Source organism: Aphidius gifuensis, linkage group LG1 (assembly GCF_014905175.1).
Source record: "Aphidius gifuensis isolate YNYX2018 linkage group LG1, ASM1490517v1, whole genome shotgun sequence".
NCBI classification, from domain to species: Eukaryota; Metazoa; Arthropoda; class Insecta; order Hymenoptera; family Braconidae; genus Aphidius; species Aphidius gifuensis.
In genome coordinates this window covers 4,257,348-4,265,753 of record NC_057788.1, presented here as the reverse complement: position 1 = coordinate 4,265,753, position 8,406 = coordinate 4,257,348, and positions in this window count along the sequence as shown.

The window sequence follows — 8,406 nt, the reverse complement described above, 5'->3', positions numbered from 1 at the left end:
TCAGCCAAATCATCCAGTTCAAATCAGAGATACTGTAGCTAAATAATAAAAAAAAATTTCTTTTGAAGTTATTCCCACTGGATGCTCGATTAACATTTATTCAAGTTTTGCTGTTAAAATTTTTGTCATGAAGAACTTGTTGAGGATAAAGTAGCTTAAATTTTTCGTTACAAAAGACAAAACATTTCTTTGCTGTTTGTTGTTATGTATATAAATCTTTTGATATTCTACGAGTGAGATTTTAGATGGCCAGCGTTCAGAATAAAGCTAGACAAAGACTCAACAAATTTACGACTTTCTTCCTGGCTTTATAATCATTCTCAAGTTTGTACGATAAGCTTAAAATTTCCCCCTTATTTTTTGATATAATAACCTTCTTCATTTGAATTGTCATAATCCAAAATAATCAACAAATCATTAATTTTATTGCCAGAGAGAAAGTGTTAAAATTTTTCTTTTTATTTTTTAATTTTTAAATCAAGAAAGATGGGGGATTTCAATGTATATATATAAGGCCGCAAAAAAACTTTAGACCAGATAACAAAAATATGAGTCAACTTTTCGCAATAATCCAAGTTGAAAAGTTCCCGCGTGACATTAGCATAGTAATGAATATTATTACATTTCGGGTATGCCCGGTTTAATTTCATCTTCGCAGTCATAAAGATAATAAGCAAGTGGTGGGCTGTTTTTCTCAGTTATAGAGACTATTTTACAGCTTATATACATATACATATATACACATGAAAAAGGTGCGACAAAAGTCAGTTTGATACTGATGAAACAAGCTAAATATTCACTTGCGCATACACATGTATATGTAGAATATTTGGATGGACGCAAAATAGAGAAAAGGGATTGCTTAGAGGGAAGGTTCGCGCGGGGTTTTAAGAGTTTTCTCACCAGAAGTAAATATATATTAACTTGAAAAAGTGACAAAGATAATTCTAATAAAAATGACAAAGATGACAAGTGCTCTACTGTACTGCTACAACTGAGAGTACTCCCCAACTTAATTTTTGACATATTCCTGGGCATTTCATTAGATCCCTCTTCTCTCGCTCTCTCTTTCTTGTTCAATATTGTTTTTATTTTTTATATTGTAAATTGAGTTGAATTTAAAAATTTAAATTAATTAAAAATAATAAATACATATACAAATGATAACAAGTCATCTTTATCATTGTACATTGTAATATAATTTATTAATTATTATGTATGTAAAATGAGAGAGATAGAATTCGATTACCAGTGCTCCGGTATAGTCAATGGGTCATGTGGGAACAACTAAAACATAAACTCATGTGATAATAATATATTGTCATATTTTGTTGTCAGTATGACCATTGGATTTACTGGACACAAAATACATGCAGTATGTATATTTCCATTTGGCTTTAACGATGTGCGTTCGTTGTGTTATATGATTTTATATGCAAAGAGTAGTTGAGAGGTAATTGTTAATAAATGAAATTGGTAAGGTGGGAATTCAACAAAATTTTACCTCCCACTACAGTTGTCACTACTACTGCCATATCAACAAACACACGACATATATATTTATATATTTTTCTCTCTCTCTCTCTTGTATTTCATTATTATTATTTTTATTTCATCTCTTTTTTTATATCTCATCTTTCATAATCTCACCTCTTTCTCATATTGTGTTTTGCGAGTCAGCACACAGTGGATTTATATTTAATACATATATATTATTATTTTTTTATTTTATTTTTTCCATCTCTCTCTTTCTCTCTTTGCAGTTGTCGGCGCGTTCGTTTTCCTGCCAACTCTCTGTGTCCACCTGTCCGTTGAGCTATACTACTAGCTATTTTATCTCCTTTTATTCTTGCTTTTATACATCCTCAGTTTCTATCCTCGTTCAGATTATATATCCACTCGCAAATACGATATATATATTTATATGTATATGAATATAATGCTCGCGGCTGCCCCCATATACCGACCTAACGTATTATTACGTATAAACGCGTAATTTTGAGTTATATTCTGGTCTTGTTAATGATAATTAAAACGACTCGCGTTTTCCTACTGTTATACATTTTTTTTTTTTTTTTTTTTCAACTAATTTTATTTTGTTTTTTATTTTATCCTTTTTCTTTTGTATACTAATATTACAACTGGAAATTTACGCTGGTGATAGTGAATTATTCTTGACCACCGGGACCCTCAATATAACTGAAAACTTTTCATACAATGTACTTGTTTTTTTTTTTTTTTTAAATTTATTTCATTTTTTATTATCTTAATAATATATACCTTAATATAACTATATATATATATATATATATTTTAATATTAAAATTGAAAAAAAAAAGAAAAAAAGAAAAAAGAATTTATCACGTTATATATTTTCAAGGCATTACTTTGAAATTGTGTATATATTGTTTAGTGGATTGGCTCATGGTGATTTAAAGGGGGGTGATTGTTAAAGTCAAGGGTATAAACATCAGCAGAGGCGTAAGGCACATAAAACTAGTCGTATCCATAATACCTCGTTGGAATAATCAAACGATTAATATGTTTATTAGTATCGGCAATGGCTCGACTTGGAATACATTATATATTTTTATATGTACACTTATATTTTTAACTTGAACCCTTAAAGTATTGCTTATATTTTGCTTGGAAAATCAAGAAACCCATAGACACACTCACACTTTTTATATTCACTTTATTTTATCGAATTTTTTTTTTTTATTTATTTACTTTTTACTTTACAAAACTTGTTAAAATATTTTAAATATTGCATTTGTTATTTTAAAGAATTTTTTCTATACATAAATACATATCGTTTATCAAATTTCAAAATTGTAAATTTAAATTTAAAAAAAAAAAAAACTGGTAAACACATTTGACAATTTTTTTTTATTTTTCTGGTAGTTTCTTTTCATGCAGTGAAAAAAAATAAAAAAAATAATAAAATCTAAAACCCCTTTATGCCTCTGGGGAATTGAGAAGTGCGCTAACTTCACATACATACATAAAACATATATTTTTCTATATAAAATCATGGTCCACGACAAGAAAAAAAAAAATAAAAAATAAAAAATAAATAAACAACGAGTCGCTGCCATCACAGTATTAGCCTATAAAATTTTATCGCTTTGCCATTGCGTTCATATTAAGGCTAAATCACAAATGCTCTACCTCAGTTGTTAAATAATAAAATATAATAATAAAAAAATATACATGATATAGATGCTATATATATATTTCAGCAAATAATAACACTCAAATTCTCGACAAATGCCTTGATGCATTTTGTTGAAAATAATTATCTGGAAGCTGAGTAGACTTCGATAACCCTCTGGGGAGAATTAAATTCATATTTATGCAGTATAATAAATATACTATATGGCCAAATGAGATCTGCTATATTCGTTGTATACACATTTTGTACATTATTATCAGATAGAATTTCACAGTGTGTCCAACCAAGAATCGTTGTGATATACTATATACTAATATGCCTTTGCATGTGGCTTTACGATTCTGTAAGGGTTGAGAAAGAGAAAAGGGTTGTCTTTTACATTCACAACACAGCCCTTTCCCTCTTCTTCTCTTTTCCCCTTTTTCTTTCGTAATATGTTTATCTCTATATATATATTTTTCAACGAGTAGAGAACGTAATTAGATACACACTCTCGAATGTCTATTCTTCTCTTGCAAAAGTTTACCAACTGCGATAATGTGCCTCAATGGTACGACTAACACACTCTTGCAATTTTCATATGACTTTAACGCTGATATCTGTCGACCTGGCAAACTTATTTTCATCCCCTTTATTTTTACTATCATCATCATGTATATGAAAAGTCAAAAAGGCAAATGAAAATTAAACTAAACAAAAACAATCAGACAATTTTGTGCTTGAGAAAATTAAACAATAATATTCAAAAGAAAAAAAAAAAAGCAAAAACACAAAATATATATATTAATAATAATAAAAATAATAATCAAGTACATGTTAAACATCAAAACAAACAAAACAAATATACTTAAAACTATTTAACTATTTGAAAAAAAAAAAATAAATAAATAGCTTGGTTTAAAAATAATTTTAATTAATTTACAAATAAAATATATCTTGATGAAAAATTTTTAAATTATAGACATTTAAATAAAATATACAATAACGTACGAGTTTATAAATTAAATGGGTAAAATAAAAAAGGGAATGAGAAGTAGCTTTCAAAATACATAGTACAAAATATGGCTGCCAATGGGATCCTGGGTAAGTTAACATCCCCCGAAAGCCTGTCCAACTTTACCCTGCCTTTTGCCCTTCTATATATCTTTTGGTAGCTGGTCCCGCGACTCATCAACATGAATATTCATTATTCGATGATATTTCTCGACTAGTTACGACCCCTTCGAAACTCACTTCTCTTCTTCTTCTTCTTACATTAATATTTTTGACTCTCTTTATTTTGGTCTATTCGTTGAATCGATTTATACATGTATATGTTTGTCAACTTTTAAAAATAATTAAATACAAAATTGCACATTAAAAATTTAAATATTAAAATTTATTTTTGTTTATTAATGTTGTTTTGCAATCACTGCAATGACAGAAATAAGAAACGATGTGGTTGGTCTTTTGGGTTTAGTGATTTCTCAAGTAATTATTAATTATTTCAAGATCAAATCGGTGAGGTAAAATTTACTCTAGTCTATTTGAAATAGGTGTATACATATATAAAACTAATGTAAGGGAGTTTCAGTGGCAAAGGCTAATAGGTTGCTAGAAGTAAGAAGGGTAGCCTTAATGCTTCGGCCGTACTGAAATATTCAGGTCTTGGTTTTTGGATGCAGGGAATCAGCGCTCACCAAATAATATTCTGTGTATATATTTTGTCTATGGTGTTGTGTTTATTACGATTTATAATATATAACCGTCCAAGAGGCACTGAGGATAATGCTACGAGTTTCAAGTAGAAACCTTGAGAATGGGAAAAGATATGGCTGGGTTATAAGGTTCGCTGGATTAATGAAAGTCAATTCGCGAGATTTTCATTCCAATATATTTCTAAATTACCATAAACAAAATAAAAATATTTCTTCTAAATTAAGTCATTATATACTTAATTAAATTTATTTCATAATAATAATTTTAAATTTTATAAAAAGATGAAAAATTGTTGAAAGGGATATTTTTTATTTTTATTTTTTTTCAAGAATCATGTTACGATGTGAGTGTAAATGTTACAATAAAATCAGACACATATTATATTGGTATACAATACTGTTCATAAAAATTACTGCCAACAATATCATATTTAAACGAGAGCAAAAAAGGAAAAATGTTTTTTTTTTTCTTTATAGTCACGCGTGAAAAAAGAAATAATGTTGCAAGTGACTACTATTCAAATAGCACTTTTAGTGCTCTCAAGTGGAAGAGTTGCAGAATCCTGTTCTTTTTTTTTTTTTATTATTTTTTCCCACATACTTTACGGTGCAATATATAAAGAGGCTGAAATTGTACCTAATGCTGTGTTATTGGCAGAGACACTCCACTTATGTAATATACAAACCCATTGAATAAATTTAAAATTTAAAAATTTTTATTTGATTTTTTTTTTCTTTGCCAAAATCAGTTAGTTTAACTTGGATTGATTGCAAACGATTAAATCTTTGACGTCGTTAGGTATCTGCTCTTGAACATGACAAAGTATCATGCTTGCTTATTATATAACTCTCTTCTCTCTTTTGCTCCCTCTCTCTATCTTTTTTTTTTTTTTTGTATAGGCAAATATATACGTAAAATATATTACAACAACATTTTGCTTAAAGAAAAATTTTTATTATTCATTTTTTATTTTCTTTATTGTATATTGCTGCTTTTTTTTTTGTTTTTTATCATCTTATTCTTTTTTTTTTCAAATGTCGACATGATGCTCTTACTTTTTTTTATACGGAAATACGGCAATCTTTCAGGGTATTAAGAGCAACGCGACCTTTGATATTAATAACAATAATAGTGAGCAACGTTGGTTGTACACCAAAAATACGAAAGAGGTTTGAGGGGTAGAACTGATGCTTTGGGTAGCATTTTATTTTATTTTATATTTTTTTCAAGCCAGATACAAATTACAGCTCATTTTTATTCCATTTTAATATTGCCACGCGCCATTAAATATCACCCAAACCACCCTACCATCATCAAGAGTATTTTTTTCTCTTTTTTTTTTCTCTTTCCACTATTTTCAAAATCCCTGAATCAGGTATTTTTTCATATATTATTTTTAAAATAAAATCAGGATTAATACGATGTTTGTCATTGTTTGTTTTTTTTTTTTTTCCATTATTATTTTGGATATTAAAGAAAAATTGGTACATGGCTTTGCTTTGCTCTGGATGTTTGTTTGTCTCGGTTTAGCTGATTGTTAAAAATTGCCTAAAATAATGTACTTTTATTTATTACGTTTTTTATTTATGCATGTATTTTTGTATGTGTATGTGAGAATAGTGAAGGCGTATCATCGATTCCCCCCCCGAGTGCCTTATCGAGCGTATAAAAGGACTATACACTGACTTCCGTATTCTACAAATAGATGGACTCCTCTCGCCAATGGCTTTAACTGCCGGAAGCCATACTATATACATATAGATAAAGAAAACACATAGAAAAATATTTTATGGATCGAGTATTGTATTTTAAGTTATGCTAATTCAACTGTAAATGTCAAACGTGACGTGGCCAATCGTAAGGTATAGGCATATTACGGATAGAAAATGTTTAAAAAAAAAAATATGCTTTACATAAAAATACAAGACATTATGTTTGGTTATTGTGCAATCAAACATATTCATAACCCAGTATTTAACTGCAAAACATATAAATTTTTTTCCCTTTATTCAAAATTTTTACGCCCTTTTTTTTATGATATTTTTCAACATACTTTGAATTGCCATAGTCACAATATAATTTTATTTTTATTTATTTTTTTGCTCAAAAGTTTTATGTATAGTTTTGCATGTCGACCATCAAGAATCTTTATCATAACTTTGAAATTTCTTCAATTTAAAAATACTTAAAATTTTGTTTATATTTTTTAATTTAAAATTACGTCAATACATTATCGATTTAATTTTACAAACAATTTAATAAAATTGATTTACTTTGATTGTAATAATTTTTACTTTGGTCATTTATTTTTTTCATTAATTTATATTTTAAAAAATCCATAAATAACCATGTTTTAATTTTAAAAATTAAAAATAGATAAAATTTATTCAAGTAAATAATAAACAATGTAGAAGATTGTATAGATAAATTTTAATTCCAATCTATTTCTCTTTCCAGACATTGAACATAGTTTGTAATGGTACAAGAATTGGAGCATCATCATTGGGGTGTCCATTTGCACAATGTGAATCCAAGCTGAAAGCTTCCCTTGGCACTAAACTTGGTAATATAGCTTTACAAACATATACACAAAATCCTTGTGGATAGAAATTAGTAAAAGGAAGGAGCTGAGAGTAACTGAAGGAAGGTTGTTGTACGATAGTTTGTACGATCTATGACCTAACTTCACTGGAAGACCGCGAAAGGGTGGATTTACTGGTTTAGTCCGCGTTCACACCACACAAATCCAAGTGACCGGCGGACAAGAAGGGAATAATGATCCTCGAGATCTAGCAAACTACTTGACTACTACAGTACTATGTACTATCGACCAACTGTGTTGGTTTTACGTCTCACCGCGTACAAACTTACGACATGAAAATTATTCTTGAATTTACTGTGATCGGAATTTCTTGGTGTAAACATACACAACATACTTGGTAATTATTTTTTCATTATTTCATTACATTAAATTAAATATATATTTATTATTTTTTCTTTAAATCACAAAAATAAAATTAAATTTTCGCAATTTTTTTCAAAGACTGTCGCTCGTATTGTCTGTAGACTTCCATATTTCTTTGCAAGTATTGAAATAGTTTTATATATAGAATCTTGCATGGTAAAAAAAAAAAAAAAAAACCAGAAGAAAAAAAAACGAGGCCAATGCTCGTTAGCTTCGTGAGAAATTAATTATTTGCCTGCCATCGCTGCTGCTACCACGGTTGTGCCCAAGTAACAGTGAAAAATGTCTGGATTGTGCAGGATTACATGCCCGTGGTCTTTTGTGGATAGTTTTCTCGTTGTACAAGAAGAATAGAAAATTGTGTGCGACAAAATATAGAACTAGTATTAGTGCATATTCATGGGCCCATGGGGAGATAAAAATATAAAAATTTATCGGTGTAGCTCGTTATACACTTAAATTGGAAGAAATGACTGAGTACTCTCATCATTCATAAATAAATAATATCTATATTAAAAATAAAAAAATATATGCGCACTCATAAATCAAAATATAATTTTTTTAAATA